The sequence below is a fragment of the Lissotriton helveticus genome, chromosome 9 (assembly GCF_964261635.1).
Source record: "Lissotriton helveticus chromosome 9, aLisHel1.1, whole genome shotgun sequence".
NCBI classification, from domain to species: domain Eukaryota; kingdom Metazoa; phylum Chordata; class Amphibia; order Caudata; family Salamandridae; genus Lissotriton; species Lissotriton helveticus.
Genome location: NC_136070.1, coordinates 805,400,693 through 805,415,003, shown reverse-complemented (window position 1 = coordinate 805,415,003; position 14,311 = coordinate 805,400,693). Strand labels below are relative to the sequence as shown.

The window sequence follows — 14,311 nt, the reverse complement described above, 5'->3', positions numbered from 1 at the left end:
CTAGCGGGCCCCCGTACTACGACCACGTGACCACGTGACGTCAGTACGCATCACTTACCACGCCCACCACGTCCCCGATGGCGACCACGCCCACCATGTCCCCGATGGCGGCTGCCTTTAACTTCGGCGCTGCTTTTGCCTCCTCACGGGTGCGCGGAGGGGCGGCATAGGTTGATAGTCGATTTTTGACATCAGAAACTGTAAGTAGAGATTGTATATTAGGGAACGCGTCCGTTTCCTTATCTTTGCACCGAAAAAGAGGGAGAACATTGCAATATATTCTGACGGATTACTAACGAGTCTGTTCCGATTTCTCCTTAAATTCACAGAATACGTTTCGAGCTTTGTGACCTCTCCCCTCAATCCCCGTGCAGCCAACATTCCCCCATTGAGGAGTGAGCGTTTTTAAATATTCTGGCAATGTGTGTTTAGTGTGTCGTTTGTCTTGTACTGTATAAATCTTTGGATCAAGTTGAACTATTATCACGTCGGTAATCCCTGGCACTATTAATATATAGTCATGACTTTGGCACGCACTATCTGGCTTGTGACAGACTGGCTAATAAAAATAAAAATAGATATATATGCGTGTTCACCTTCACACCTATATTGATATGTGTGCCCATTTAGAACCTAAATACTTCCACTCAGAAATAATGCTGATACACCACACTATGGATAATTCGCCTTAACTGAATGTGGGATGATTCACAGAGAGAGCGGACTACGTCACTTCACTACGTTGCAGGCATGTAATCAGCCTTTATGACTTATGATCCTCTCTTTCTTTACAGGTTTTTTGCCTTTTAATGTAACCACCTTTGGGTTACATACTATCTTTACCCACCTAGCAATTGGCTAGTTTGGGTCCTGAAAGGATTGCAGGTATGGCAGGGCGTTAGTGTACCCTGACCACCCAATTCCTTTTATTTTTTGGTCCTGATGAAAAACCGGTAACTCCCCGTTGGTTTGAAACATGTAGACCTAACACATACCACAGATACATTCGGTCTTAATTAAGCCTTTATTGTATCGACATACACTGTTTTTAACATTGTCCAGTAGTCTTAGAATAAATAATTTTGGATAAGCCATACCAGGACAATTTTTAACTCACTGACTTTTTTTCTTTTTCATTCATCACTCACATACCCGCTCCACTGTATTTCAGGTGTCGCAGCACACCTTGATGGCACTCGGCTATCAAGGTGGCCCCGATGATGAAGCATGTCACCGACCAGGTCGGTGAGTGAGGGGTTCCTTAAAAACAAAGAAGGACTTCTTTTTTACATTAGCGTCTCATCCCACCGATATTGGTTTCCTAACCTTATCTTTGGTGGTACTCCTTATTTTGTTATATAGTTACCAAACCAGGGGATCGGGAGTACCCTTCCTTCCACCTAGGTGGATAAAATCCCTTTGCTCTCTAATTTTGTTTAGTACATACGACAGTTTCACTGTCCCAACATAGTCTAGGGCTGGAGCTAGAGTGACACATTTGGCCTCCGATTGTTCGCCTGGTCTGCTGCTCCTCTGAAAGTGCTACTCAAGGCAAGAAACGTGCACTCTGCTTCTTAAACACAAGCTGAAACCTTAGAAAACAGGACTACAAGTCCCAGAAGGCAAAGCAAAAATACACTGCTGGGTAGGCTTTTCACACATGAACCGAAGAAACGTGAGAGCATTGCCCTGTACATAAGAGTTTCTCTCACATATACAGGCATCTGTGTCACTGGCAGCTCCCTGCACACTGAGGAAGTTTACTCACTTACTCGCCTTCAGATGATCGCCTCGCTCTGGTCCACGGTGTTCTGAGCTCAGTAAATTGCCCAATTGCACTGCCCTCTCGCAGAAACAAGACACGCCCTCTTTCTGAAATGTGAGTGATGTTAATAGTAAGGGAGGGGAGTAATACGGCTTCATGTGTCGGCAGAGAGCGACCAGGTGCCTAACAGAGTTCGTGGGATACTGAGGCGGAAAGCCTCCCTGCCTCATTCTATTGCAGCTGCGCAATCAGTGCAGACTAAGGTTAGTGGGCGCCTTTATTTTGTTTTCAGACATGCACGCACCTTGTCCTGTCAGTTTGTATGTATTTATGTTGTTTTGCTATAGCGCTGACATTATCCAGAGGATGCAAGGGCGCTTCACACAAGCTGAAGCTATCCATACATTGGAGTAACCGTCAGCATGTATCATCTGCCCGCGATGAGGCGATCGCACTCTTTCTAGTGAGCAGCTTTTAAAAGCGACTCATCGAGGTTGCGTGTGTCTCCCTTCACTGTCCGTCTTTAAGAATCAAGACACCTGCAGGTCGAGAGGGCGAACCAGCCATTCAACCCTTCGTGTGATTTGAAATGCATCTCCTTTAGCCTTTTTCTGACACCAGAGAGCATGTTTCTAATGTTACGATACGCGAATTCTGAGGTAGAGTTAACTATACGTTTTCTGAAGGGGTTAATCTTACATAAATGTAAAGTCCACCCCAAATGAGGTTTGTCCTCCCATACATGCCCGGTGAATTCTGTCCCTCTTTTGACTTGAACGTAACCCTACTGTTTTTTTTTGTTTTTATATTCCCTCCTCTTCTAATCTCACTCGTTCTTTTGCATTGCTTTTTCCTAGCTCCTTCTCGTTATCTCACCTGGTCTGTCAAACATTCTCTGTTGAGCACCGTCTATATTTCCGACCAGAAGTCGTAGCTTATTTTTCTCTCGTTTTATTTCACCCCCGTATCTTTTACTCACTTCTTATCACTTTCTCGCTCATTCTGTCAGCTTGGTCCTAGTTTTATCCATATTCCTTACTCTGGTCCTTATCCCTTTCTCGTGCTCTTTCCTCTTCTCGGTGCGTCTCACTTTCGTGCTAAACTTTAACGCTCTCGCTTCCCCTGTTTCTCTCTAATGCCCCCTTTTTCAGACTCATCTTTCATTCTTTCTACATTTTTGTTTCTCCTTTATTCCTCTCTCTCTCTCTCTCTCCTGCCGGGCGGTGCTACGATTTAAAGAAACACATCTCTAATAGTTGTCTTCAGTCTCATCTGTCACAAACTCGGACCTACGGGGCTTTAGTTTCAGTTTCAATTCCCTGCCTTTGCAGATGCGATTCCCGTAGCCGAGAAAATAGGTTTTTTTTCCTCACGAGGAAGGACAAACAGTGAGCGATTTTCTTTGAAACGAAACTGTGACCAGCTTAACACTGAAGACGATAAACAAAAGGAGATGTAGGCTACCTGCCAGCGCGGCCGACTGTGGAGCTGGGAAATCAGGTTCGAGTCTCAGCGTCGCCTCAACATGCTGTGATTCTGGTCAAATCACTTAATCTCACCGTTCCTACCAAAAAATGAGTGGGTCCTTGTGTAAACGTAACTGGTGCTCATGTAAAGCGCTCCAATACCTTTGGTCGTGTTCCCACTATATAAATCTGCAAAAAAAGAGAGGGTGGCTGCTCAGTGGAGACACTCCTGTCAGTGCTTTCTTTTGGGGGTGTAACTGGTGCCATCGCACTGGGCACTTAGTTGAAGGGGGGTGGGCTCTCTTCATGACAGGCTGAACCAAGAGTCAGCAGAGATCTTTGTCTTGCCAGCATATTACATTGGCACGATAACTCTGCTGGTTAATAATCTGGCTACTACAACACACTGAGCTATGAACTGGCATCAAAGTGTTGAATGGACATTGAAGGGCATAGAACTCCCTTAGGTGCCCCCCCCCTAGCTGACACTCTGGGTTAGAGGTAGGGAGGGAAAAGAGTGTTCCCGACGTAGTAAACGCGACGTCCGGAGCAGCAAAGAGGCCTAACAATGGCGAGGGGGAGAGATATACACCCTCTCTCCCTGCCTGCCGCCCCGGACGCGCGTCACCTGACCCGCCCACCTCCAGCCGGGCAACGCCTGCCCTGGGGAGGAGTGGCTGACCACAGTAAGGGACAGGGGCAGCCCTCTGAGACTAAGGGCCCGCCCTCCTGATGGGTAGGCACATAGTCACATCAGGGCAACAGAACCCCCCGTCCTAACATATATAACATCCCGCAAATAACACACAGACACAAGTGTTAAGATTGGGAAAAGTTGCTGCAGGTTTATTGTTACATACAACATTATGTAATCACGGTGGGTTATCTTACGGGCGATCCAAGGGCAGGCCGCATTCTCGCCACCTGCCCGCCTGTTGAGCCAATCAGCACAGTGGCGAACCACCCAACTGCTGCACCATTATGGTAATAAAACTACTCACGCCCCTTGCGGGGCGTATCTAGGCAAACCCCCGGTTGCACAGGCCCACAACCGCCCGAAGGACTACTGGGGCGCCGACACGGATTCCTGGACCTCCCATGAGGTTCTAGGTTAGGCTCTGGCACCCCTATGTGCCCGCTGAAGTACAGTGTTGCACCTCTCTGCTTCTGGATCGCCCAGTAACTCCTCCACAGCGCGGCTGGCGGCCACCGTCGCCGTCCGGGCCCCCCACCACTTCGCTTCTTAGGGAAACCTGCAATCCTTGCTCTGCAGAGCATTTTGTCAATCCAAAGGAACAAAACCATAAAGACAGGTGAGCGGTGGACCCTTCCACCTCGAAGTGACCTGATCCTGACATGAACATTACATGCCTGAAGAAACCCAGGCCCCTCTGCCACTAAACTGCAGATACCCCCGGGTCCTTTATTCCTTTACAACCTTGGTGTAACCCTCCCCGGTTCGTGAAGTCATACTACCAGGTAAAAGACAAAGCGATGAGGAGGGGCCCCCACTGCTGAAGGCGCTTCGCATCGAACGACAGGCGTTCCAGCACATGCCCCGAAACTCAACCACACCCATCACAACCAGCGTCATTAGGCTATACCCAGCTAAGTTACAACTACTGCTGTAACGCACGTTCTCCGCATAACAGAGAAAGTCTGCATCCTATCAAGTTGAACTGCACCTGTGTTGGAGGACTGAGACGGCGCTCTGTGCTCTGTGCTACTGCTGAAGCGCTTTTGTAAGTGCTACTTTCCGCCGGACCCGCTCCGCGGGTCCCGCTTCACCGGAGGCGCTTTCTGCTGTGACTGCCAGCTGAGGACTGGGGGCTCGAGGCAAGTAGGGCTGCGAGCGGGCAGACTGCTGGACTCCAACTCCCAAGAGTCCCAGCAGCTGCCTCACCGATCTCACCTGGTGACGCTCTCCCTCAAGGCCACGCCCCCTTCTCTCCAGTAAAAGGCGCCGGATTATCATCAATAGCGGAATCCTTTCTGCATCCTATCAAGTTGAACTGCACCTGTGTTGGAGGACTGAGACGGCGCTCTGTGCTCTGTGCTACTGCTGAAGCGCTTTTGTAAGTGCTACTTTCCGCCGGACCCGCTCCGCGGGTCCCGCTTCACCGGAGGCGCTTTCTGCTGTGACTGCCAGCTGAGGACTGGGGGCTCGAGGCAAGTAGGGCTGCGAGCGGGCAGACTGCTGGACTCCAACTCCCAAGAGTCCCAGCAGCTGCCTCACCGATCTCACCTGGTGACGCTCTCCCTCAAGGCCACGCCCCCTTCTCTCCAGTAAAAGGCGCCGGATTATCATCAATAGCGGAATCCTTTCTGCATCCTATCAAGTTGAACTGCACCTGTGTTGGAGGACTGAGACGGCGCTCTGTGCTCTGTGCTACTGCTGAAGCGCTTTTGTAAGTGCTACTTTCCGCCGGACCCGCTCCGCGGGTCCCGCTTCACCGGAGGCGCTTTCTGCTGTGACTGCCAGCTGAGGACTGGGGGCTCGAGGCAAGTAGGGCTGCGAGCGGGCAGACTGCTGGACTCCAACTCCCAAGAGTCCCAGCAGCTGCCTCACCGATCTCACCTGGTGACGCTCTCCCTCAAGGCCACGCCCCCTTCTCTCCAGTAAAAGGCGCCGGATTATCATCAATAGCGGAATCCTTTCTGCATCCTATCAAGTTGAACTGCACCTGTGTTGGAGGACTGAGACGGCGCTCTGTGCTCTGTGCTACTGCTGAAGCGCTTTTGTAAGTGCTACTTTCCGCCGGACCCGCTCCGCGGGTCCCGCTTCACCGGAGGCGCTTTCTGCTGTGACTGCCAGCTGAGGACTGGGGGCTCGAGGCAAGTAGGGCTGCGAGCGGGCAGACTGCTGGACTCCAACTCCCAAGAGTCCCAGCAGCTGCCTCACCGATCTCACCTGGTGACGCTCTCCCTCAAGGCCACGCCCCCTTCTCTCCAGTAAAAGGCGCCGGATTATCATCAATAGCGGAATCCTTTCTGCATCCTATCAAGTTGAACTGCACCTGTGTTGGAGGACTGAGACGGCGCTCTGTGCTCCGTGCTACTGCTGAAGCGCTTTTGTAAGTGCTACTTTCCGCCGGACCCGCTCCGCGGGTCCCGCTTCACCGGAGGCGCTTTCTGCTGTGACTGCCAGCTGAGGACTGGGGGCTCGAGGCAAGTAGGGCTGCGAGCGGGCAGACTGCTGGACTCCAACTCCCAAGAGTCCCAGCAGCTGCCTCACCGATCTCACCTGGTGACGCTCTCCCTCAAGGCCACGCCCCCTCCTAAGGTCAGTCAATAATTAGAGTACCTCTACTCCGCTGCGCGGGAGCGCGCGGGTAGCGCCCGGGAGAAGCCCGGGCAAAGGGCGGGCCGTCTGTGGCCGTCCGGGGACGACTGAGGACGGGACGGGCCACCCTACTAACACCGGCCGACGAAAAGTAAGGTCTTTTTATACTCGACCATATCCTCATAGTTCCTTCTGTCTAATATTTACACGAGAAATAAAGCTTGCTAACAATACCACTCGCGTAAAAGGAAATGGGGCTTAAAAAATTACGTTCACGGACCATCTTCATGAAACGTATGGGCACAGAGGATGCCGTACGGAAAACAAAAGATACTTCGGTCAAACAAGGTCGCATACTGCGGACCCCTGCCATCAGTGAATATTTCTCTGGTCTCTCTACTAAGGAAGTCACTGACAAAATTATCATAGATCCAGAAATTACAGATATCTCCGTAGTACCTACAGGGCCTAAAACGCTTTTTGAAATAACATCTGGACCCAACTTGAAGTTTCATCTCAGTAATGTGGCCCTTGACAATAAGCAAAAATCTATCAATTCCTTCAACAAATCAGATATCCAGGATCAAGAAGAGTTTCATCTTGTATCGTCTACTCCAAAAAATAATACTGGAAATAAATGTCAATTACAAGAACTCTGGGCAAATAAATCAAAGATAACAGAAAAACTATCAGAGCCCAAAATATCTAACAGTTTTCCTCAGTTACTAAACCCATCGCAACCTATCCCACTTGAATCATCTGTTGACCCTTTTAATATAAAAACTAACTATTCAGCCAACACTGCTACTCCTATGTCAAAAGCCCTCTTTACACTGCAAGAGATACTTGAGTCAGTGCTCTCCTTTTTGAGAAATATACTAGAAAACTCGGACCAAACCTTGGACGTTCAAATCGGGATCCTTAAGCATCTAGTGGAGGAAAAAAAGAGAAGAAAATCATCTGAAATGAAAAACAAACAACCGGAATACAACAACGACTTGCAAAAGAATAATAGTATAAGGAATTGCAACATTGAAAAGGAGACACAAAAACATGATCGTGGTACCCAGACATCAAATGCTACAAAACGAAAGAAAGGAAAGCCGGAAAATCAATCTGAAACTTCCATAATCTCTTTAAAAAAACTATTTATGGAAAAACCTCCAAGCGATAAGGAATATCCAATTTTCAAAAAAACTATCAAATCCAATGGATTAAACAATGATCTTTTGACTGAAAATATCCAAGAAATTAATTCCAATAGTACGTCTGAGGAAAAAAAGGGCGGGAAATCCTGTAGTAAGATAGAACCTGAGCAAGCAGAAGGAAAAAAAAAGAGGAAAAAGCCATTAAGACGTTTCCATAAAAGAAAAAATCGCAAGTTGAGATTTCAAAAGCCCACATTTGTTAATGAAACCAAAGAAGTACAAGAAGCTGAACCTGTCAAATCAGGATTGATTGAGAATATGGAAACTAGTAATAAAAAAAAGGAAGAGAACTTACAACTACTAGACCCGGTTGCAAAAGAATTTTATCCATACAAGCTTTTTGAAAAATCAGTACACCACGACATTTGTGAAAGAAACTATGAAGGAAAACCCTTTTATGGAGCAGAAAAACGATACTTTAAAGTACTACAATTTGAAGAACTTTTCCCTACGGATTCGGTACTGCTCAACAGAAGTAGGGTTGTTAATCTCCTTCACTACATAAAGTCACTAGGAAGTTTAACTAGCAGTGAAATCGATTTAGTAACCTTCCCGCAGAGAGACAATACAAAAAAAGTTATAGTATCGTTTTGGTCATATGTTATCCCTGAAATCATACTCGAAGAAAAAGAGATATTGCATAAACACGGGTATGATGTTATCCCAGTAATAAACCCTGAGAAAGACAGAAACTATGCAGGGTACGATGAGCAAATACGATCAATTGCAAATTCCCAATATAAAAATCAGTTTCGACATACTGACTTGGCTGGAGAGTCGACTTCAGGATTTAATTCCACAGGGAAAGACTTTCTACAAATAAAAATAAAAGTGGATAATGGAGGAAGGGCAGTATGGCACCATGACTCCAACGGAAGAGACTTTAGTGAAAGTATAAAGTCTTGGTCACGGGCTTCAGGGAATTGTAACAGTAAGAGATTCTCTGCATGCCTTGGGCAACCTGTTTAACAACGGCCTAAAAATAACATCGTGGAATATGGCGGGGGAAGATACTATCAAACTAAAGGAGGCTATAAGTAATCATCCAGATATTTTACTGCTACAAGAGACCTGGGCAACTGACTCTTTTTCTTTGAAAAACTATTATGTCTATGTCACCCCTGCCATACCCACAAATCGGGGCCACGCAAAAGGTGGTTTGGCCACTCTACTGTCAGAGGAATATCTGTGGGGCCAAGAAGTTATTCATACTAAATCTTACCACCTGCAATGTATAAAGGTCTCATTAAGAATACATAATATGGCAACCGAAAAGGCAATTTTGCTCTTCAACATATATGCCCCTCCTGGCCAGAATGAAGATCAAACGTTTGTGGAGATAATGGAAATTATTGCGCAGATAGTAGAGGACCAATTACATATTCCTTATATAATAGCTGGTGACTTGAATGGCAAAATTTCTAACCTTGAAATTAGAAAATGGGCTGAATTGTATAAAGAGGAATTAGTTGAATTTTCAGCCCCGCAATTTCCTAAAGGTGCGAAATCCGATAAAAGAGGAAAACTACTATTGTCAATATTGCCAACTTTAAATGGTGCAATCTTGAATGGCAACCTGGAAGGCGATATTCCGGCGTCTTTCACTAGACGGGGTAATGGAAGTCCATCCACTATAGACTACATCATCTGTAGTATGAATCTACTGGAGACTGTTACCCACCTACAAGTAAAATTAAGCCAAGAGAGTGACCATGCGCTGATGAATTTAACTACGGAATGGAACCCCCAAACTGCATTAGATGCACCATTAATTTTTCATAAAAATTCTGTCCTGATAAATGGAGATCAGAGAAGAATTTTTTGGAGCTCTAAAATTATGGACAAAATATCAATCTTGATTGAGTATACTGACCTCCTAACAACAATTTTCTCGGAGGACCCAATAGAGAATTTTGAATACGTGATTAATGAGCTTAGGAACCTTTTATGGGATAAATTACAACAGGCTCCTTTTGGAGTTAATAGGTGGAAAAATCAAAACCTCAATAAAAATAACCAAAACTCCATTACGAAGAAAAAACTGAACAAACTCATTCGTAGTCATTACATGAATGCCTCTATATCTACTGAGAAAGAAATTAACCGACTAAAAAATAAACTCAGGAGAGAGAAGTTAAGAAATAAAAAAGATATTCAAAACCGTAATTGGATTGACATTCAGGTAGCAGCAAAAGACTCTAATCAACGCAAATATTGGTCCCTCATAGCAAAACTAACAGGGACAAAAAAGAAATTACAATCAATACCTGTCCCCCCAAAGGAGTGGGAAACTTATCTCACTGATTTGTACAAAGCAAATTTGACTATATCAGATGGGAAAAGCCTGGAAAAAGGAAATAGCAAAACTAAAGTGGACCTACAATTTCTTTCTGCTACTTCAGTGGAAAGGACAATCAAAAAAGCAAGAAAAACAGGTGCCTCTGGTCCAGATCAGATCCCTATAAAGATTTATCAAACAAATCCAAAGGAATGGGGTAAATCATTATCGGATCTATTCAATTTTATCCTCAAAATCGGACAAATACCTAAATCCTGGCAGGGGAGTACGATTATCCCAATATATAAAAAGGGGAGCAGGACAGTTGCCGGAAATTATAGGCAAATTGCGCTAATGGACGCTGCGGGTAAAATCTTTGCAGCAGAAGTTCTACAAAAACTAAAGGACTGGGCTTTTTCACTGGATAAAATTCCGATGTTTCAAGCTGGCTTTAGGCCAAAACATTCGGTCACAGATAACATTGCTGTTATTCAAACGATACTAGACAAATATGTAATAGGAAAATCACAGCCGGTATATGCAGTGTTCGTTGATTACACGACTGCGTTCGACCGTGTCGATCGACCAACTCTATGGCATAAACTCAGGGAACTTGGAATTCCAGAACAACTTCTACAAACCATCGTGAATCTCCACACCAATACCTGGTGTCAGGTGCAAATGGGAGGAGAAAAGGGCCTAACAAAAAGGATACAAACAGCCAATGGTCTGAAGCAAGGGTGCTTACTGGCACCATTATTATTTTCCCTGTATCTCAGCGACCTGCCTAAACAGTTACAGCAGGGTTTATGTTTATCACCTAAAATTGCCAAACAAAACATACAAGTACTAATGTACGCTGATGATATAGTAATGCTTGACCTAACCCCTTTTGGGTTACAAAACTCCCTGGATATACTTCACGCATATTCAGAATCAAACTTTTTAACTCCGAATTTAAATAAAACACAGATTGTGGTTTTTTCAAGGAAGAAATGTAGAAATAATTACAGTTGGAACTTAGGTGGAAGAAAAGTAGAAATAGTGAACGAGTATCCCTATCTTGGCAGGATACTATCAAAGAACATCTCCAATGCAAAACACATTGAAAATCTAATTAGGAAATCTGATGTACACACTGAGGCTCTTTTAAGACTCTATCGCTCCACCGGAAGTCGGCACTTCTCTTCCTTAATCAAAATTTATAAAGTAAAAATTCCACCTGTATTATCATATGCAACAGAGTACATCCCGATAAAACAGTGGACCTACATGGACCGTAAAGAGGGGAAAATTTTAAGAAAATTAATGAAGGTCTCTGACTCCGTACCTGTTCAGGCTTTACGTTTGGAGTTCTCGATTACAAGTTCTTTTGCCACAGCAGTAGCCAATGTAATCAGGTGGAGCTACAATCTACTTAAAGCTAAGGAGGGCACATTAAGACACCTATTGAAAAATGAACTTCTTTACAGTGAAACAAAAAACCAGACCTTCTCAAATAATACGAAAATTATATTCCAAATGGCAGAAATCACCTCGGATATTTTATGCAGTTGGTCAGCAGCTCAACTGAAATTGTTTCTAAGATGTTACACCCCGAAACTAAGCTACAAATTAGACTATGAACACTGCAAAAAACTGAAAACATATAAATCCTTCGTGGACTCATTGGAATATAAGCAAATTCAACCATACATCAGGTATTCCCTGACTCATGGTGTAAGGAGGACAATCACCATGCTAAGACTGGGTATCCTACCAGTATTAACTTACACAGCAAGGTGGTCGACTGGAAGATCACTCCTATGCCCCCTGTGTGAAGGGGGAGACCAAGATATTGAGCATTTGCTGTTTGTGTGTCCCAATATAAATGTAACTACTGCACGCACCAGATACCTTGCCCCGATCTATCAAACTTGTAGAATTGTCAAAGTGAGTGAACTTTTGCAGCTATGTAAATATCCGTCAAATGAATTTGTTTGTTATAATTTTTTTAAGTTTCTAAAAACTTTTTTACCATTGTATTGATTATATGTAAAAATTATTTTTCCTTTATATCTGTAAATTGTATATTTGTGGTCCTTTATATGAGTACCAATACAAATAAAATCTTTTTGACTTTGACTTTGACTTTGTGTGCTTGCGATAAACGCTTGTGCTGCTTTAATAAGAGAGCACAGGCGCATTGAAGGGATCAATACATGTTATACTATGTAACTTGGATGAGTCCTTGCATATGCCAATACAGGATTTAACAGCAGGCAAAACCTGCCCTCACGGGTTTAGTCTGGAAGCAGCTTAGGCCATGCTACCTCTAAGATAGCTTGTCTGCAAGGATGACTTACGACCACCACCAAGGGATTGCTTGGACTGAAACCAAATGCCCCCCTTAAGATCCGGACCTGCATCATGATACACCCGCTGAACCAAAAGCCCCTCTGAAACTAATAAGCATATACCCCTGGGAACAAATCCCTCTACAGCAATAGTGTAGACTGTCCCAGGTTCGAGAGGACATACCCCTGGGAAGAGCCCAAGAGATGAGGGGGGGGGACCCCCTCTGCTGATATCACTCCCTAATCTATACCATAGGGGAACCAGCGCAAGCCACTGAGACCCACTACCCACCTTCACACAAAGCCTCAGCAGACTACACCCAGTAATGTACAACTTCTGCCGAAGTGCAGTTCTCAAAAATCAACTGTAAACTGTGCTTTGTGTACGCTTGTGCAACTATACTCAAGCAAAGTACAGAGGGCCATTTCAGTGCGCGATGCATACTTTAGTATAACTTTCGTGGTGGACTTACATTTTATATACACGATTGCAAAGGTAAACAGCTGGTAACACATGCCCCCTAACATCCTGGAAGCTGCTTAGACCATGCTACCTCAAGAATAGCTTGTCTAAAAAGTTGACTCAAGACCCCCGCCATAAGGAATTAAAGCTGAACAAGGTGCTCCCAGTATTGGCGATAACAAACCTCAGGACAACTTCTCACCTTGGGAGGAGCACAAAGGAATCTAAAGGATACGAGGTTCATCACGAGGCTGTTCCAACGCCAACCAGGGGAGCCCAACCACACTAACCCTGAACGAGAAGCCGTGTGTCCAATTCCTGATAGGAGCCCATCGTGCAAAACCACCACCCAAATAGTGAAAACGAACAAGCGGGGTGTTGGAATACCAGATAGACATTCTGCGTTTCCCTACCAGCTGTTACTACACTTCTTGAGCAATTCTATATTGAGAGACTTCTACGGGCCCACTACTATAGGTATTATTGGCAGTCCATGCACAGGCAGTGGTTGCACAGTTGTTCCACTAGTACGTGATATGAGTGTAACACTGCAGGCTGTAGATCCTACATACTACTGAGAGGCAGCAGGTGCTCCCGAACAGATGGCTCAGCGGATAGGCCGCCTTCCAGCTTCCAGAGCCTTGGATGAACAGACCGACAACAGCAGTATTATGGAAGAGCAATTTGACTAATGTCATGTGACCATTTGCTCTCATAGGTTAGGTTAAAAACAGTGCAGGTCCCGGGATTGTTCATAAACAAGACTATATACCTCTTGGTTAAGGCCCCAGGAGATTGATATGCGCAAGGGGTTATTGTGCACCTATTAGCTTAGGGCTAGACCTAGAATTTGCTAAATATCCTACTATTTAGCAAATTCTAGGTCTAGCCCTAAGCTAATAGGTGCATAATAACCCCTTGCGCATATCAATCTCATATTACATTGGCACGATAACTCTGCAGGTTAATAATATGGCTACTACAACACACTGAGCTATGAACTGGCATCAAAGTGTTGAATGGACATTGAAGGGCATAGAACCTCACTGTGCAATTCCCACAATGTTTTGTTTTCTAAGGTTGCTAAGGTCTTCTGTACCCCCCTCTTGCGTAGCGCTCCTTGCTCCGGTTTCCAGCCGCTGCCCCCCCTGCACCCCCGCCCCCGTTCCCCATTCGCCTTTCCCCTGCTTCCCCCGCCTCCCAGCTGAGCCGCCCTCCCCACTCCCACGTTTAAGCGGCAGCTGCATGGTGTGAAGAGCGACCCTTGACCTTCTGGTAGGTCGCTCCCCTCCCGCTGCAGCTCCGCCGCTGTAGGGACGCGGCGCCTGCCTCCTGACTCGCCTGGCTGTTCCTCCTGCTGCCTGTGATCGCTGCCCTTCTGTGTTTGTGTCTCCAGCCCTGCCTGCTCGTCCTTGCTCCAGCCCGTTTTCCGCCCGTTTCGCGCCACCCACCCGTGCCTGTGAATCCGGCCCTTTTCACCGTTCCCCTCCCGCCTCCCTTTTCTCTTCTGTA

General features: G+C 45.7%; 1 protein-coding gene across 1 annotated transcript in view; it reads left to right on the top strand.

Moving 5' to 3' along the window:
* The first annotated feature begins 1,881 nt into the window (after positions 1 to 1,881).
* The window catches only part of LOC144781884 (uncharacterized), a 698,016-nt gene continuing 685,586 nt past the window's right edge, over positions 1,882 to 14,311 (top strand). Inside the window, exon 1 of the mRNA XM_078660934.1 lies at positions 1,882 to 2,028. The gene's annotated coding sequence lies outside the window, so the exon portion shown is untranslated. The remainder of the gene's footprint in view (positions 2,029 to 14,311) is intronic.